Genomic DNA, 20335 nt, shown 5'->3' with positions numbered 1-20335 from the left:
CATGCACTTATGGGCATGTTTCCTAAGTACCCGTGCACCTTACGCCCGCCTCTACGTAGGATGACAAAACTCATGCTGACTACTCATCCTAACCCCAAATAAAAGAAATCCACTCACCCCCACTTGGGCAGTCACAGCTTTGGAAGCTATTCCCCATGATCTCCTTATCTGCTGCAAATAAAATTTCCTTTGTCTAACACCTCCTGGTGTGTTTCTACCTGTGACTCGGTAAACAGCGAATTCACGTTAGTTCGATTACAGAAGCTCCTGTTTTCTTCTACCCACAGGACATTCCTGACACCAAAAGGAGGGGTGTTTTCACACACAGACCAATTTTCCAACTCTCCCAACACCAAGTGTATGTCCTACAAATCAATTATGACGCTATCTGGAATTAGCTAAGACTGCACAGTTGAAGAGCTCAGACCCAGAAGTCTAACCCACTTATGTTCACTGGTTTATTAGAAGGATATAGATGAAGACTAATATGATGTCAAGTCCAGGAGGGTCCTGAACAAATTAGCTTCTGTGCCCATGGGATTGGAGTGCACCATCATTCTGGTACATGGATGGATTCACCAACCCAGCAGCTTAGGTTTCTGCATAGTTTAGGGATTTTTATGAACATTTCATCACACAGGCTTGAGCAACTGTGTACTCAATTTCTAGCCCCTTCTCTTCTCTACAGAGAATGCAGGATGGGTCTGAAAGTTCCAAGCTGTAAACTTGGCTTGGTCTTTCTGCTGACCAGCCACCATCCTGAAGCTATCCAGGGACTCTCAGACACTACTCATCTCATTAGCATACAAAAAGACACTCATCACTCTGGAGATTCCAAGGGTCTGAGGAGCTCTTGCGTCAGGAACCAGGGTCAAAGACCAAATATTAGAACAAAAGATGTTCTTAGCACCCCTATTACTCAGGAAATTACAAGCATTTTAGGAGCTCTGAATCAGGAAACACAGTCAGAGACTATTTCTTGTTTTGTCATAAATGGTGTGACTGGCCCAAGGTTATGCGACCAGTGAATGGACCAGTAATCTGCAGGCCTAGAATTAGAACTCAGGGTTTGGGGCTCCTAGAGAAATATTTCCACCACAATGTATTATTCCATAAATGTTGATGAAGTCACCTGGGATGTTCAACGTTCTTTCAACAAGTATTAAACATCTTCCTTGAAAGATGGTAAGTAATACTGGAATGGCAGTAACTAACTTAAAACAGATCAAATAAGATATTTGATATCTCTCCCTTCCTCTCTCCCTCTCTCTCCCTCTGATATATCACCTGCTCTGGCAGAATTGAGTTGCCATGTTGCAAGCAGCCTTACGGAGAGGCCAATGTAGAAGAAACAGGCCATCAGTCTCCCAGTGGACAGGAACCTAAAATCTGTGAATAACTGCATGAGGGACCTTTCATCCCCAATTGAATTTGGAGATAATTAGTGTCCGGCCTGATTAATTAGTCTAAAATGAAGCTAAGAGGTAACCATCTACAGGCAAAATTTCAAAAATGCAAAAATGTGCTCTACATATAATACAAAGGAGAAATAAAAGAGAATAATTTAATATAATACAATGTGCGTTTAATTCTATAAACACTCTTGCACTCAAATATTGAAGTAGTCAAACCCTTGAATCTGTGACTTTAAAAGCAGATGCCTACCGTTGTGTGGCCTCCTCAAATTCTATAACCAGTATTTCCACCGGTGACATGATTTTCCAAAACAACAAACAACTCTCGGTGTATAACAAGGCAGAACACCAACTTCCTTGAAATACACAGAAGTTATGCCCCTGAAATATAGTCACGGCATTATATTGAATTTTGAAAATTTTGCCTGTAGATTGGTTATTATCTATTAATTTCACTTCAGAATTGCAAAGCAGGCATAAAAAAGTAATTATTATAAAAAGAGGACATTAACTCTAATAAGGCTGAGCACTGGTGTAGAGAATTATTATAAAAAGAGGACATTACATCTAATAGGGCTGAGCATGGGTCTAGAGAAAACCTTAAATGCAGTTAGAATGTTGAATCAACTTGGTAGGAAATAAAAAATCACCTCAGCAACTCAGGGCTAAACGTGGGGAAAATCCAGCTGTCTATACCTCAGGGACTCCTGGGAGGCAATTATGGTTCCGCTTAACATGAACACTATAACCCTACACCTTGTAAGATATCGATTCCCTACAGTCTTTGACACCACAGCCCCAGCTACTGTCCTCCAAACTCTTTCTTTATTGCTTTTTAATTAGTCAAGGTCCACTTCACTTTCTAATAAATTTTCTTTCTGCATTCTTTCTCTCCATGTCAACCAGAAGATTTACTAATCCATGCCCAAGGTAGAAAAAAGCTACATGATGTTAATCCTTGAGAAATTCTAAAGTGGGCCAATCACAGGCTGAGCATTGATTTTCAACCATCCTTGAAGGAAAACAAAGCCATGTACTAAGAAGGGAGTCATAATGGAATTGGTCTTGATGTGGTTACGGAGGCCCCTATCCTTTAAGGTGTGCATTGCTCTTCATTCACTTTTTGCTTTATGATATTTGATGGTTTCTGAATATCACTGCCTGATAATACTAAACATTATCACAAAGTGAAGCTATAGAAATGTCTTAGGATAATCCTATAGGCATCAGCCAATGAAGAGATTGTAATCTCCACAATAGTGATCAAAATCTCACTAAAATATGTGAAGAATCTTTACATTAACAGCAGCAAAAAGACAGAAGGAAGGAGACATGAAGGAAAAATGGGAAGGGAAGAAGACGCCGTATTTAATGCAAGGGAAATTGCTCTGAAATGTCGATCTCTGGTAGTTTTCCGATGGTTGATAGTGCTGAGGAGCGAAAACCCTGGGATCATTTGCAGAAAAGCCTCCTGGATTTCAGAACCATATCATATTGATGCAAAACTCTATGCCCCAAACCTGTAAAACCTACACCCTGCATTCAAAAGCAGGAAAATCAAAACCACCTCTCATTACACGCCATTGACTTTCCAGGATAATGACGCCTTGCATTCTTTTTTGCTTTTAGGCTACTTCTTGCCAGCAGCGCTTTTGAAAGATAAAAATATTGAACTCGCCTTACCGCCGGGCGCTCAGAGGTTATTGAGGGTTATTTTCGTTCGATTGTCTTTGTGGTCAAGGCAACATTCGTGAAACTCTTCGTGAGCTCGTCACGTGTACTTGTGGTTCACTCACCCACCTCGAGCCAAGCCCCTCTTTTAGCCTCCAGAACAATCACCATAAAGTCTCCTGAGGCCTTAACTCTATCCCTTGATAGTTCCAGGAAATGACAAAGCCTGCTTCGTTTAAAAAACAGTAATGAGCACGTGTAAAGGTCCTCAATTTCCCTCTCGTAGCTCAAAGTGTGGCTATAGTTTTATCTATCGTTACCACCTTCATTCCCATGTTGGTAAAGGAACTGCCTTACTCTGTTGTAAGGTCAAGACCTCTACCTGTTCAATCTTGCACCTATTTCCCACTAGGTTCTATACAACTGTCCCTTGAATTATCCCTACTCTTATTCAATTTATCCCTCCCCGGTTTCTCTTACTTCTAAGTGGACAGATACACTCAAAATCTCCACCCCACCCTCAATCCTTCGCTCTAGCCTCCACAGATACTGTTCCATCTCTATGGTTTCCATCACTATCCATTCTTTCAGAGAATATGTCGTTGACTCCACATCATCTCTGCAACTGACTCAAATTTGTTTTTGTTCTTGACCACTGAAATGAAATTACTTTAACAGAGTCTCTCCTGCTCATTGGCTCAACACGGTTTTATTCGCTAACACACTCCTAAAGCCTCATACTTGGTAGATGTTCAGCATAACTTTGCTGCATCAATTAAGGATCAAATTATTCTCAAAACTCTTAGCAAAGCATTCAAAGACCTCAATAACCAGTCCCAAATATATTTCTAGTCTCATCTCTTGCTATTTCAGATGATGTATCATCTGTTTCCACCAAATTGAGCAGGCTCTGAGCTCTGTGTGTCTTTGTTGGTTTGTTCCTGGAAGAAATCTCTCCTTCTCCCCCCGCCCCCACCGCCTATTAAATATTATGCAGAGGCATTAGAAAACAGTGAGAGCTAAGCACAGATGTCAGATCACCTAAATTCGAACTTGACTATATTACATACCATCTGTATCAACTATTGTTCTTACCTACCTACTCTCCGAGAATCATTTGAAATGTCTTCCTTCATTATAATCACCGGGAGACAAAGGAGCACTTCTCTCTTCACCCCACCCAGCATTACAGGGGCTTTTGTCATCTTATGTCCTCATTAGATTGGAAGTTCCTACAAGATCCGGACCGTGTCCCACAAATCCTGGTCTTCTCCTGGCTCTCCTTCCTCCTTGAAGACAGTCTTTTGCAATCTATTGAGCAATTGCCTAGTCTTCCTGGGAGGGGCTCTACTAGGGTCAGCTGGATATTAGCTAGGGGAATGGAAGCTGGGGGCAAGATCAGGGCTAGGATTGATACTGTTTCCTCAAGTTCTAGAGAGAAATAGAAAACAAGTGTGAGCCTTGATTTGGAGCAAAGATTCAGAAAATCGAAATCAGTCTCCGAATGCATACTGTGATGGGTTGATTCGATGAAGCTAAGTATATACCCACCTTGAAGTGGGGAGAGAGGTGTTAGAGTACCTCTTACTCGATGAGTCCGTGTGTGAGGAGATCCTAAAATCCAATTGATCTGAGAGGTTAATCAAAAGTCAAAAAAGGGGCACCTGGGTGGCTATGTCAGGTAAGCCTCCAACTTCGGCTCGGGTCACCATCTCACGGTTCATGAGTTCTAGCCCCATGTGGGGCTCTGTGCTGACAGCTCAGAGCCTGGAGCCTGCTTCGGATTCTGTGTCTCCCTCTCTCCCTGTCTCTCCCCTGCTCACGCTCTGTCTCTCTCCAAAATAAATAAACATTAAAAAAAATTTAAAGATACAAGGAGGGCAGGGAATGTAACACCTGGTCACCAAATCTAGTGGCTTATATGGAGAAATAAGAGGCAAGGAAATAAGGCGAAAATGAGCCAAGAGCCAGAGGGGTTATTGAGTGAGAGGTATTGATGTAAGCATAAAAAAGCTTTGTGGGCTGAACAGTTACAACAGTTGACAGTAAGCAGTGACATACAACAACCAAAAGAGTAGTAATCATTTTCCTGGTTGTCTGGGTTGGGACAGTGGTTAAGATCTAGGAGGCTGAACAGACAGTGTATTTGGGAAGATGTTAATCAAAAATGCAAGCATTCAGTCCAAACAGGAGTTAATATGAAGGCATTTGGGGAGGGCAATAAAAAGGTGCAAGAGAGGAAACCAGGTAAGAACAAAGACCACAATTTCAAAGTTGAGCTCGAGAAGCAGAGCCTAGACAATGATCCGGATTCTTGTGACTGTTGCCTGGGGCGTGTCTAGGAATTGACCTGAATATCTAAGATTAACTCCCTCCAATCAAGATTCCCCAGTAGACAGGGTCCTAGGTCATGTTCTTTGGCGGATTTAATATATAACCTCGGGAAGTAGGATCCCCAAGTTAGGGAACTGTGAAATCAGAAAGGCAAAAATTACAGCTTTAGGGGGAGGGGGAAGGAGGGAAAGACAATGAAAATTCATAGAGAATTGTCACTCTAACTTGAATAGTGGCAGGAAGATATGTTTGCCGGAAAGAATAGGAACATGGCAGAAAAAAAGATTTGGTGTGGGAGCTGGAGCCCCAGCCTGGCGAACAGAAAGCTTATGGGGGATGACAGACCCACCGAGGTGAGCGTCCACCTCACTGAGCTGGATGCCAAACATGAACCAGGAGCTTCTGCAATCACAGGCCAGCGGGGGGGAAGGCACAGGGTCTTCTTTGGATTCTCTGGAGTGTTACCTGCTGTATCTCACCTGAAAGGCCGTTTCCACGGTCAGGCAAATGCAGTTGAGTGTTTGAGGGTGCTGGCTCGGACTCTGAATCCTCCTGGCTCTGCCCTCTTTTGACCATGTGATGTAAAAGAAATTCACCAGTATGATTTTGGAGACATGGGTGGGAGCGGGGGTGATGGACAGGATATATTAATTATTCAACATTTAGGTTCCCAGACACCTGACGTTGGACCTCTCTCAACTGAGCCAGCTTGGAGAAGGGAGTGGTCTTCTTCTCATTCCTAACATGACTGTCATCTTCTAAGCACTGCAAGGATATTATGAGAGTTCTCCGAGTGGTTGAGGCCAGAGACATCTGTGCAGTTTTAGGGGACCGAAGCCTGGAGCACGTGGCAACTTCGAATGATGCAAAAACTGATAGAAAGACACCACTTAAAGAATTCAGAAAATTGGCAGGAAAATACGGAATTAGCAAAAGTTCTATTAATGTTTATTTGACTTCATTCTTAACCAAGCTGGTGGAGATCTAGGTAACATACATATTATCAAGGTTAGCCTCTATAACAGCTTTATGAAATACATGTGATTTCAAATATAATCTCAATGCTACAGAACACTAAGGATCAAAGTGGTGAAAGAAACACGCCCAAGATCGCAAAGCGATAGAAAATAAAAGCATGGTTTTCGGCTGAATTTTATCTTTCCCTATATCACATTCTTTCCCTCACCTATTCACCTGTTCCTAGCAGTAACAGATATATTTGAAGATAATAAAACTACGTTTCTTTGAAAATGTCCCATTTCTGTGCCAGCTCAGCCCATCCAGCAGGGTGCCCTGGAAAGGGTGACCGCTGTTTCCAGCTACTTGTATGTACTCTGTTTTCAAGGAATAGCATATGGAGAAAATACCCAGCTGGCGTCTCTTCTGCTTAACAGAAAATGGCATCTCTCCTTTAACTTTGTGTATCTTCTGCCAAATAGTCTTACTCCTCCAAATTCTAAGCCAACCACGCAGCAGTCATTAGCTGCAAGGATGTGTATGAAGTCCCCACCTCCCCCTCCCTCCAGTCACCAGGCAAGCAAACCCTCTAATGACTTGTTCCAGAGACCTCATTTTCTGCACGGACCCCACTTTGACACATGCCTTATAACCATCTTACTCTTAACAGGTGTGTTGGGCAGGCGGTACTACGCATTACAAAAATGCACATGCATCAGAGTTAGAGCTGATTCTGCATCCCCGTTTTCGGGGTTCGTTGCCGCGCGACCTTGGGCAAGTCAATGCGTCTCTAAACTCCACCTTCTTTATCCATATAATATTATGTATCTCTCCCAGTGGAACACAGCTACATGAGGTTTTGCATTTGTTTTATTCATCTCCGTCTCTAACATCTACCATGGGCTTGGCACATAGTACATACTTAGTAAATACTTCACTGAACAACAAGTTTCTAGTCATTAGGCTGTCATAAGTGCTTAGTTCTGTGTTAATCTATACATTCATTCATAGCCCCATCTAATCTGGACAAGTGTCCTTTAATGGAGGCATTGTTTTTGTTTATAGATGAAGACACTGAAGCTATAAAAATTTATGAGCTTTAATCAAGATTACGTAGCAAATCAGCATTCAAACCCAGGCCCGCCAGCTTGAATCCACCTTATGACAGACGTATTCCAGGTATGTGCCTCCGTAGTAGATGTTGTGGTATCAGTGTTCGTATCCCCTCAGAATTCACCTCTAAGAGATCAAGTTTTCTTACTGCAATCACATAAGGGCTATTTTTATTTTTCTGGCTGAGGGAGCACACGTGGCCGACACGCAGAGCAAGCCAGAAGTGCCAGAAAATTAATGTCCTCGCAAGCAGCCATCAAATCAATGACAGATGGAAAGCTGGAAAAAAAATCTCAACTGTTTCACCCTTTGGTTCGATAACTTTAACGCATTTTCTGTGGTGTCTCCTACGGGCTTGAGCCCTGTTGCTCACAGGAATAGCCTGCAAAAGAGCAGAGAAATGATCTAGGGTTCACGGGTGAACACCACCCAACTATGCTTCATCTGGATATGACAATTTCTTCATCGGTCTCGCTGTGAATATCCCCACTAACCGGGAGGGCTTTTGGATGCATTAGGCCTTTTCAAGACTTATCTATGTCAAGATACCATACTAATATCCCGCAAAAGGCAAAGATGTGGGTGCTCTTGGTGGTTTTATGTATATATTCTATTTTGTAACAGTCATAAAATCTGTTGGAAGATTATTTCTAAGAAGTGACTGACTTCAAATGCTAGGTCAAAATCTGCAGCTTATAATGAATACCTAAAAATGTATTCTGTGTCAATTCCTTTTGCTTATATATTTTGCCACCAAATATGATATTTTTATTCAACTTTACAGCAAGCATTACTGAAGTTTCTAGAGTGTTTCATATTCAGTCATTTCATTAACATCCATCTTTCCTGAACTCTATTATTGATCCATAAGTAAGTTAGTCTGCCTTTCAGCAGAGCTTATAGATCAGTCTAGGAAATAAACTCAGAAGTACAATTCAGGGTACACTCAGTTTAATTTTCCACTGAGGTTTGGAAAATTCAACGATGCCCTATTAGTTTCATTTCGTGAGTAGCCTGCGTATTTTCCCAAATAAACTTTTTTGAAGCAACTTGGTTGACAGAAAACCAATGGTAAAATAGACTGTGTAAAGTCCAGAATTCTGTAGAAAGGAATTGTAACATGAATGGGAGGAAATAGATGCAAACTATGGGCCTCTGAATAACATGGCACAAGAACATTTAATCGGGCTCTAAGGGCTGACTTTAATTCCAAGAGAGCAGCATATCTGCTCCGCCCACCGCCCAATTTCAGGGCCTGGTTTGGTGCCTGGCCCAGAGGAGGTGCTAAGTGATTTGTCAAACTAACTGATGAAGTATAACAATGCATATTTTCTTGGAAAACATTGGCCCATTCTTAAGGCTTCCATGTTAAACTAGAGGCTCAGGCAGGAAACTCACTATAGTTAATGTCAAATTACCTAAGTTTTATTTCTGCAAAGGTTTTAAGAACTATCTACCTCTCGTGGCAAGTGATACCATTAATTTCAGAAACGGATTTTCGTAGGGAAAAGTAGCAATTACTCATCCAATGGCCAAATCTACAACCGCCTTCAAATAAGGCCCAGCTTCCTGAGCACTAAAAGAAAGGTGGCAATAAAATTAAACTCGGACCCCATACCAATCGCCTTGAACCATTTTCTTTGCCCTGTTCTTGCTCTTTGTTGCCTACCCCCATCTCTACCTGGCTTTTAACCTTCTTGAACTGTCTAGCAGCCCACGGAATAGGTGCACCTGGGATTTTCAATAGCCACTAATGCAACAAAACACATCCTAAACCAAAAAGTATGATGTTCCAGTTAAAGAGATGGCATTAATAATGTACTAATGAAAAGGTGGAGGTATAAACTCCCAGGGACGGAATGAATCAATCATGAGAATAAAAGGCACAGCATAGGCAAAACGGTCACAGTGTCACAAATAGTGTTGCACGGTGACAGATGTTGGCTACACTTGTGGTGAGCACAGCACAACATTTAAATGGAACTGGAGGAATCACTAGCTGTACATCTATCAGCAATGTAACATTGTGTGTCAACTCTCCTTTGGTAACAAAAAAAGGAAACAGAATGTGGTAATGAAGTATGCGGTGCATAATGTAGTAAAGAGGAAAAAATGATCTCTGCCAGGGCATTTTTGCCTCAGTGGTAGACCCTTGAGTCCTGATGTTTTTGTGTTTCCTGAATGCAGACACATTGGTTTGGGTTTACCTGTGTCCACATCAGTAATGGGAAACTGCATTACTAGGAAAAGTTCCAATTTGTTATATGATGATGCTGATGCTGATGATGGTGACGGTGATGGTGGGGATGATGATGGTGGTGGCGGTGATGATGGTGATGATGGTGATGGTGATGGTGACGATGATGGTGATGGTGATGGTGATGATGATGGTGATGATGATGGTGATGATGGTGATGATGATGATGGTGGTCGTGGTGATGATTCTGATTATTACTATTATTATATTGTCCTCTTATTCAGTATATTTGCCCACAATTAAACCGAGTGTCTTCATGACTTTAAATAGTAAATTCAGCCTTTCAATGCCTCCTGCTTTTGTAAATCTGTAAAGAAGTAGGACCTTTTTAAACGAAACCATCTACATAAAGGACAGAGAGAAATGTTGACATGATGAGCTCAGCACTGAGCACGTAATGCATATTTAATATATAATTTGAATCAAATCGAATTAATTTATTCCAATTACCATCCTCTGGTTTTGCATTTTTCATAAATTCTTTCACTTGAAGGATAATAACTTTGAACAACTTTTAGATTTTTATCAAGCTAAATCATGTATGTATTCTTATCCCTCCTGGAAGAATTTGTTTTGACAGTCTCATACTTCAGATGGGCCCATTTTGCATATATGCCTTTTGACCATTTTTAAAGGAACATCATTTAGAAATAAATATTCTCTTGTTTAATCATAAGACAGAGATTGTTCGACCTTATGGATCAAATACAAACAGTGGCAGAACCATCTGAATGTTTGATATCAGTTTCCCATTATTAATGAGTTACACAGCCCTGACAACAATTAGACACAAATACAAAATAGCTTTGCACGCATTATTTGTAACTGGTATTTCTCATTATTATTATTATAAGCACTTTGACTGGAACAAACACTAATATTGCTTCCATGCTATTTATTTTTATCTACGTATTTTCTATTTTGGCTTTCCTCTCTCTATAATATAATTTTCTATAAATAATTCTTAAGCAGAGAGTAGAGTGTATTTCCCTGCCATATGGATTGATTACTACATCTGATAATAATCAAATGTAGAGAATTCTCATCTGTTGTAATTTCAAATGCATAAATACTGTTTCATGGGCAATGTACGCAAAGAATATATAGACCAATTTGGTGTAAAAACAGTGGCTCACCAGTGTTTATGTGACAGCCCCTGAGAGCTACCATGCCCCTGCCACACCCCATATCATTTCTTATAAAAATTCCAACTAAATACCAACCTAGAAGAGGAGCAGAGAAGAAGGAGCAGATGTGGGTAGCACCTTTCCGTGCACCTGCAGCTCACCACCGCTCCAGTCCAGAGCTCCCCAGAGCAGGACGTAAGCCTCTCCTAAGGGCTGGCAAAGGCAGGAGGTAGTGTGCCTCCATCATCAAACTGGGAGATGCTGGTCAGAAATATAAAGCCATTATTAACTGATGAATAAGTAGGTTTGTCCCATGTAGCACCCAGGTGCCCAAAATGGTAGCACATTTTTCCTACCCAAACCATTCTACTTCTTAGCACATTGATCCTAAAGGATCCCTGATAGCCAGGCCCACTCCTTCCACTCAGATTTAGAGGAGTCCGTTATGCTAGATGTGCAGCACATACAGTGACTTTTTTGTTTTCTTTCCTTGCCTCTATGTCGTAAACCCTGAGACCAAAGTCGGTGCCTTGTTTCCTATTGTATCGCTCCGTCTCTAAGATCACTACACTTTGAAACTATTAAACTTCTAGAATGAAGTGAATGCATTTAAGATAACTTATGTGTTCTTACAAAGAAAAAATAATGACGGAGTTTTTCCTACAAAGAGATCCAATAACTCATGGAGTCATACTAAAAGTTATTAAGATGCTATCAAGGCATAATTATTTTACATGAAATGTAGTATGGCAAAAATTGCAGTCATAGAAACATAATCAGCATGTGTTAAGCGTAGAGCAAGTCATTGCCTCCAAGTTTGTCCAGTTACATGAACTTCAAATTTAAATCATTCTCCTTGTATCTTCTTAGAAAGGAGAGCCTTGGGCACCTGGGTGGCTCATTCCATTAACCAACTGGCTCTTCATTTCCAGTCAGGTCTTGATCTCACGGTCATGGGATCAAGCCTTGTGGTAGGCTCCACGCTGACAGCACGGAGCCTGCTTGGGATTGTCTCTCTCTCTCTCTCTCTCTCTCTCTGCCCCTCCCCTGCTCATGCTTTTTCTCAATCCATAAATAGACTCTATCTAAAAAAATTGCTCTTGGGGCGCCTGGGTGGCTCAGTCAGTTAAGCGGCTGACTTCGGCTCAGGTCATGATCTCGCGGTCCGTGAGTTTGAGTCCCGCGTCAGGCTCTGTGCTGACAGCTCAGAGCCTGGAGCCTGTTTCAGATTCTGTGTCTCCCTCTCTCTGACCCTCCCCCGTTCATGCTCTGTCTCTCTCTGTCTCAAAAATAAATAAACATTAAAAAAAAATTTAAAAAAATTGCTCTTGTCCTGGGGCACCTGGGTGGCTCAGTCGGTTGAGCGTCTGACTTCAGCTCGGGTCATGATCTCATGGCTTGTGGGTTCGAGCCCCACATAGGGCTCTGTGCTGACGGCTCAGAGACTGGAGCCTGCTTCAGATTCTATCTCTGTCTCTCTCTCTGCCCCTCCCCTGCTCATGCTCTCTCTCAATGCACAAATAAACTTTATTAAAAAAAATTGCTCTCATTCTAAAAATAAAAGACAGGAATAGCCTTTTGTGGTAGCCCACTTACAATCTCAAACACATAAAACACTTCCTTTATTTAGGTATTGCATACGAAAATGCTGGTATTGCATACACACGTAAAATATTTCCTTCATTTGGTTATTGCATACGAATATGTTAGTGTTGTATGTTCACTAATATTTTACTAAAAACAATTTTGGGGTGTAGAATATTATTTTCTAGGAATTTGAAAAACATTAAAAAATTTTTTTTAAATATTTATTTATTTTTGACAGAGAGAGAGAAAGAGAGACAGAGCATGAGCAGGGGAGGGGCAGAGAGAGAGGGAGACACAGAATCCGAAGCAGGCTCCTGGCTCTGAGGCATCAGCACAGAGCCCGACGCAGGGCTTGAACTCACAGACTGTGAGATCATGACCGGAGCTGAAGTCAGACACCCAACCGACTGAGCCACCCAGGCACCCCTGAAAAACATTTTTATCGTTATTCATTAATTTTTTTTAGTGTCACACGAGTTTAGAATTGACCTCCCTACAGTCATAGACAGTTGTGAGCTCCATTAACTAAAACGGCAGTGCAGAATTGGGCCAGTCCTTCCTTCATGAACTGGAGTCTCTTCGACGTGGAAATGCTGATGTCTTGGTGATTATTCTTCTGCCAAACTGACCTCAGAGTCTAAAATATTTTCCTAATGACAAATTTCACTCTTTTTTTTTTTTTTTAACAGCAAATGTTCTTCCCTGAATTGTGTTGTCTCTAAAGCCTTTTAAGCTTCTTTGGAAATTGATCGTGAGTGGTGAGGCCCTGACTGGACTGGTTTACATTGGTTCTTGACGTAAAGAGTGATCACACTGCATGATAACCAGGCAAGCGGAAGCTGAGGAAACGGCACAGCAGAAATGCTCACCAGAGGCCCGTCCTGTGCGCACCGGGCCAAGACGCCGTGACTCAGTAAGGCGGGGCATTTGGATGGAGAGGCCGCTGGCCACAGCCTCGGCACAGCCCCCTGTGATCCTGCCCTTCCAGACCTTGTTCCAACTCCAACCCCAGCTCTCCTTTCACTGTGGCCATGATGACTTCGTGTCTTGTCCTCTCATGTCTCCTTATTAATGTTCTCTTACGAACCAGTTTTGCCTCTTGGAAGACTGCTGTTTCGGGCCCAGAGAAAGAGAGTGCCAGAAGTGTAAAAGCTCTTTCCACAAGGATCGACGACTTCTGGCAACCACCGTTTGTCCAGCATTCCACTGCTGCCACGCTTCCAGGGATGCGCCCTGCACACTCCCCTCAGACCTCAGATCTCGCCTTGCAGGGACTGCTCTGTTCCGGAGTTCCATTCGGTTGCTCCTGTGGAATTCTGCTGGAATCCTGCACGGCACACACACCCAGGCCATCAGTATGTTGACTTACTCATGGCCTCCTTTGTTGGATGAGTTTTGGCTTCTTCCCAATGCCTCCTTGGCCCTAAAGACTGCCTGCGTAGGCCCGGTTCTTGCGAGAGAAATTCAGACAGAACGACAATGGCTGTTTAAAAAGTCTTGTGCCCATTAGGGAAGCTGGGCACTGTTCCTGCTGAAGCCTGAAGACGGATTGAGGCAAATGAGTGGAGCCTCGCATAGGGTCTGAACTCTGAGGAGAAACAGCAGGGTGTTGTGGAGATGAGTATTTGCTTTTGGTGGACCTGGCTTTGAGCAGCAGCTTAGTCATACCCTAACGATGTGACCTTCAGAAAGACATTAGAGTGGCCTGAGTTTCGATATTCTTCTTTGCAGAAGAGACAGAGGACAGTATTTACCTCACCTGGCTAGGGCGGCAGTAACTGTGTGCGTGGGTGACAGGTTCTCTGGAGAGCGCCTCCCACAAAACACACTGCGGAAGGGTGGCCTTATGATTGTCTGTTTCCGTGAGGTTCCACGTGGTCCTCCCATCAACTCCGCACTCCTCTGCTTCACTGACGCTGCCCGGGCTGGCCACACAGCACAGGGACAAACAGAAGACTACCTTGGGATAAATGCAGTATTGAAGAGTACTCAGAAATAAAAAAGGACAAGAACTGCACACACACACACACACACACACACACACACACACAAGAAAATAACCCTCCCTGTGTCAAAATTATGAGGTCTGGTTAACAACTAACATGAAGCAAGTCTGTACTTGTCAAGTAATAATTTAGGGGCAAACGAGCTGGCTTTTGTTGATTTTAAACATATCTTGTGTGGGGGAATGGCTGTTTTGATATCAGAGTCCCTTTTCCTACAGTGTCAAACCTTCCAAGAAAACTGTCACTCCTAGTAGATGTATTTCTCAAGTGAAAGCACTGAGCCTTTGAGGAAATAGGACTGCTTTTTGAGTCACACAATGTTTGTGAGAGTCATACACAATTCTACTTTAATTCTGGGCTTTGCTGCGTGCTGCCTTTGCTCATGGCAGCGTTAGAAGGAAGGTACCCCTCTTATTTCTGGATACACAATCCTGCTCATCCTTCCGGGTCCACAACTGATCACTTCACCTTCTCAAAGTGCTTCCCAACCCCGCCCCTACCCCACACACACCTCCAGCTGATATAATTGCCCTCTCCTCTATACTCTCAAAGCACTTGATATGTTCATGCCTTCTGATAAATAACAATTTTGACTAGGGGCTGCTGATTCAGATACTTGCTCTAACTCCCTATGACATGTGACTTCAGAACTGGTTTTCTGTGTGTGTGTTCATGCTAGATTCCATTTTAAGTTTCCAAACTCTTAGAGACATACCTTGAATATTGCAGAAGTTCAATGAATATTTAACGAATGCATGAATTTACCAGACAGTGGATCTTTCAGATTCTATTGTCTATTATGGAAGAGACTGGGCTAATTTTGTTAATGATGGTAGGTGCTCAGGAGACATCTGGTTGGTGAACAATGGGTGGGACATCCATATGGCCCATGTTGACGTTCCAATTAGAGGAATGTTCCAATTAGGATCATTTAGATCGGGAGAGAAACACAAGACGCAGCTCCATGACACATCTTGGCAGGCTTTTAAGAATTGGGAGAACCAGTCATAGGCATCGCTGTGCAGAAATCACACAATGCACCGAACATAATGAAATGTGTAATAAAAATTCTTCTTTCTTAATTCAGCAGCATTGTTTTTTGCCCTTCTGCTCATTAGGCATTTACCTTCTTAATAAACTTTAATTTGTGTGCGTGTTAACTGCTGAAATTTAAGTGAAAGTGATTATTCAAAATCATATTAAATTTTACATGCCTTAAAATGCACCATAAAAGTTTATAAGGCAGTGGCTATCTCAGATTACACGTGTGAGGTGTGTGCACGTCAGACATAATTATATAACGCTTCTGAGGCTTAGTGTGCATGAACTCCTTCAATAATTAAAAGGGGATATATGGCATGGCAAATGTGACATATGTGCACAATATAACAGCAATTTACTAGAATGCTCTCAAAATGTGTTATTGTCATCAGACGAAATACGTGAGTAACTAAAAATTAGGCAGGAAACATTTTTTTTCCCGTCTAGAATCAAGGAGTGTTAACATAACTTCCTATAGCGGTGGCCTCCTAACTGGTCCACTTACCTTCCACTCTTCCCTGTCTACCATTTGCACTGATCCTTATAATATGTAAGGTAGGTCATGTTACTTCCCATTGCATTTGAGTTAACATGTAAACCTTTTACCGTGCAAAATAACTAAGGGAGAGAACTCTCACTGTGGGTCATAGTGTGGACTGCGTATATTGTGATCACCAATGAGAGTCAAAGCATTCCGATTCTTGTCTCTCCATCACAGAGATCTTGATTTCATTGGTCTGGGTTGGACTCCAGTCATGAGCATCTTTTTTTTTTCTTTTAAGTTTATTTATTTTCAGAGAGACATCATAAGTGGGGGAGGGGCAGAGAGAGAGAGAGAGAGAGAGAGAGAGAGAGAATCCCAATCGGGCTCCACACTGTCAATGCAGAGCCTGACACAGGGCTCGATCCTACAAACTGTGAGATCATGACCTGAGCTGAAATCAAGAGTGGGATGCTTAACCAAATGAGCCACCCAGGCGCCCCCCCCCCCCGCCAAGCGCGAACCCAAACTCTTTTTAGAGTTTCCCAGGTAACAATAATGTGCAGCCAATGTGCGAAACACTTTGTCTCTCATTTTGAGGGAGAATGAGCAACCATTGGTGGTTTTTAAATGGCCAGGCAAAAGAATTAGAATTAGAATATGAAAAAAATTTCTAAATTTACCACTTATCATGTTCGTTTGTGAACAGAAAGGGGAAGTGGCCAGTTCATCATCTCTTTTATTAATCCTTGAGTCATTTTAACATATCTTAATAAAGCATAGCAATTCGTCTAGAATTCGTAAGGTTAATGACATTTTTGCACCCATGCCACTAGAACAGATCATTCGTTCACCTGTTCAGCAGCACGCCCTTTGTGTTTGCTGTGACCCCCCCACACCATCCCGGATGCACAACACAGGAAAATGAACACCCACATTTCTGCTCGCCAGGGTATTTGTTCTTCACCAGAGGACAGACACACGCACAGATAACTCCATGATGGTGTAAGACATTCTTTAGGAGTAAAGATAAGACAAGAATAATATGTTGTTGCAGGTGGGAGGAGGGTCAGTCAGAGAAGCTTCAGAACAGAGGTACCCTTTGCCCCATGGCCTTAAAAGATGGATGGGGATTGACCAAGCAGAGAGGAGAGAAAGAGTCTTCAAATTTGAAGCAATGGGAATAGTGATGGGCTGGGGGAAGTATCAGAAGACACAGACTGTTGAAGACCTAATGAAGAAACAAGGCATAGAGCCTAGAATGTGCTGGAAGGGATGGTGTCGGATGAAAATAGAAAAGTAAGTCACATGATCTCAACCTCTTGGGAGGTTCAGTTTTTCACAATCATTTCTTGATATGTAGAGAAAAAGACTTAACAGGTTTTGCTTGGGAATGTTTCCAAGCTAGAAATTGAGTTTACAATGTGAGAGTTGGCACACTTGGGTGGCTCAGTTGGTTAAGGGTCCGACTTCTTCCCAGGTCATGATCTCACAGTTCGTGAGTTCAAGTCTTGTGTCAGGCTCTGTGCTGACAGCTCAGAACCTGGGACCTGCTTCAGATTCTGTGTCTCCCTCTCTCTCTCTCTGCCCCTTCCCTGCTTGTGCTCTGCCTTTGTCTCTCTCTCAAAAAGAAATAAACATTAAATAAATAAATAAATAATAAAATTTGAGAGTTAAGGTCTTTGGCTCAGGGCAATGGCTGTGATGCAGGTTATAGCTCTGTGTCCCTGGGTCAGCAGTAAATCAAGGTGGCAACACATGTAGATAAAAGTCATTCTCGGGGCACCTGGGTGGCTCAGTTGGTTGAGTGTCTGCCTTCAGGTCAGGTCATGATCTCATACTCCATGAGTTCAAGCTCCACATCGGGTTCTACGCTGACAGCTCAGAGCCTGCAGCCTGCTTCCGATTCTGTGTCTCCCTCTCTCTCTGCCCCTCCCCTGCTCATGCTCTGTCTCTCTCTGTCTCAAAAATAAATAAAAATGTTAAAAAATTTTTTGAAAAAAAATCATTCTCATTGTGCACGAGGTGTGGCCAAAATACCAGTGTGCCCTAGCATATCCTGCACTGCACCAAAATTCCTATTTATCTAGGCATTGGGAACTACTTCTTGGGAGCCAAATTTGGCCCGGCCCTTGTTTTTGAAAATAATTTTTTACTGAAACACAGCTATCCTCATTCACTTACATATTGTCTATGGAAACTTTTACACTCTAATGGTAGATTTGAGTACTTGTGACAGAGACCTTACATGCTGCGAAGGTAAAAGATTTACTATTTATCCTTTATAGAAAAAAAATCACCAACCACTGATCTAACAGGTAAGAATTTTCGTCTATAAAATCCCAATTAAAGTGAAAATTAACCAAAAAGCCAAAGCAAACTTATGGAAGAGAAACAAAGCTGGTTGCATCACACTCATTTCAAACAATGCTACAAAACTACAATACTTAAAGCAGTATGGTATTGGCATTAAACAGATAAATAGACCAACAGAACAGAGTAGAGAGCCCAGAAATAAACCCACACATATACGGTCAATATTTACGACAAAGAAGCCAAGAATATACAGTGGGGTTGGGAAAACTGGACAGCCACGTGCAGAAGAATGAAACTGGACCACTGTCTTATACCATATGCAAAAGTCAACTTAAAATGAATTGATTCAAATGTAAGACCTGAAACCATAAAACTCCTAGAAGAAAACATAGGCGGTAAGGCCTGTAACATACATCTTGGTGATACTTTTTCAATTCAAAGCAACAAAAGCAAAAATAAACAAGTGGGACTACATCAACCTTTCAGCTTCTGCTCAGCAAAGGAAACTACCAAAAAAATGAAAAGGCCACCTACTGAATGGGAGAAAATAATTGCAAATTATATAGCTGATAAATGGCTAAAATCCAAAATATGTAAAGAATGCATGTGACTCAATAGCAAAGAGGTGAAAACAAACAAACAAAAAAACTGGTTAAAAAATGGGCAGAAGGTCTGAATAGCCATATTTCCAATAAGGACATAGTGATGACCAGCAAGTATAAGAAAAGATGTTCAACATCATTCATCATCAGGAAAGTACTAATCAAGACCACGGAGATATCACCTCACCTGTTAGAATGACTGTTATCAAAAAGATAAGAAAACCAAGTAGTGTTAAAGATGTGGATAAAAGGGAACACTTATGGACCATTAGTGGTAATGTATATCGGTGCGGCCACTATGGAAAGCATTATGGAGTTTCTTCAAAAACTTAAAACTAGAACTACTGTATGATCAAGCAGTTCTACTTCTGTGATTTTATCCAAAGAAAACAAAAATGATAATTTGAAAGTATGCATGCACCCCCATGTTCACTGCAGCATTATTTACAATAACCAAGACATGGAAACGACCTAGGTGTCCCTCAATGAGTGAATGGATAAAGACATTGTGGCATATATACAAAATAATAAAATCTCTCCATTTGTGACAACATGGATGGACCTTGAGGGCATTATGCTAAGTGAAATAAGTCAGACTGAACAAGACAAATACTGTATGATCTTATATGCAGAATCTAAAAAAAATACACCAAACCAAATTCATAGATACAGGGAACAGATTGATTGTTGCAAGAGGAGGCATGGGAAGTAGGAGACATGAGTAAACTATTTTCTTTAAACACTTTTAATAAAACTTAAAAAAAATTTTTTTATTTATTTTGGGGGGGGGGAGGGGTATAGAGCTGGAGAGAGAGAATACCACCAGGCTCCACGCTGTCATGCACAGCCCGACGTGGGGCTCGATATCACGACTGTGAGATCACAACCTGAGCTGAAAACAAGAGTCGGAAGCTTAACCGACTGAACCACCCAAGTGCCATTAAAATTTTTAAAAATATATGGAGCAAATGCAAGCAGAATAAGATGAACTCCACCTTTTACGTAGGTCGAATGGTCCCATCTTTCTCGCAGAAGAACTGAGAAGAACAAATTAGCTAATATATTAGGGCAGTGAACACAGGGCCTCATACAGAGTACACGCTCAATAACTGAGGTCACTGCGCACAGGGCTAGTTGCTTCGTCAAACCTCCTTCTCACTCTCCTCCTTTCTAGTAGAGTTCTCCTTGGGCACAAAGTCATCTGGTTAGGATCCACATTTCCTAATTTCCCTCACAGACAGGTGTCTGTGGCTTTATGATTAAATTCGGGAGAAGAAAGATGAGCAGAAGGGATACGTGCATCTTCCACATTATCTCTGATTGAAGACCATGCACTTTCCCTGATGTGTGCCTTTTTCTCCTCAGGAAGGAGGTCAGAAGGCACAGCAAAAAACCAACACAGACTATGCAGGTGAGGACAACGTTCCA

General features: G+C 41.9%; 1 long non-coding RNA gene across 1 annotated transcript; it reads right to left on the bottom strand.

Annotated features, from left to right (window-relative positions):
- Positions 1–7229: 7229 nt before the first annotated feature.
- Positions 7230–14413, bottom strand: LOC123602348. The gene is made up of 3 exons (XR_006714451.1): positions 14221–14413; positions 10971–11135; positions 7230–7872 (listed from the first exon to the last, which is right to left on the bottom strand). It is a non-coding gene; the product is annotated as an uncharacterized LOC123602348 (long non-coding RNA).
- Positions 14414–20335: the final 5922 nt, after the last annotated feature.

Source organism: Leopardus geoffroyi, chromosome D1 (assembly GCF_018350155.1).
Source record: "Leopardus geoffroyi isolate Oge1 chromosome D1, O.geoffroyi_Oge1_pat1.0, whole genome shotgun sequence".
Classification (NCBI taxonomy): domain Eukaryota; kingdom Metazoa; phylum Chordata; class Mammalia; order Carnivora; family Felidae; genus Leopardus; species Leopardus geoffroyi.
Note: the sequence above shows the minus strand (reverse complement) of the source record. Positions and strands in the feature narration are given on the sequence as shown.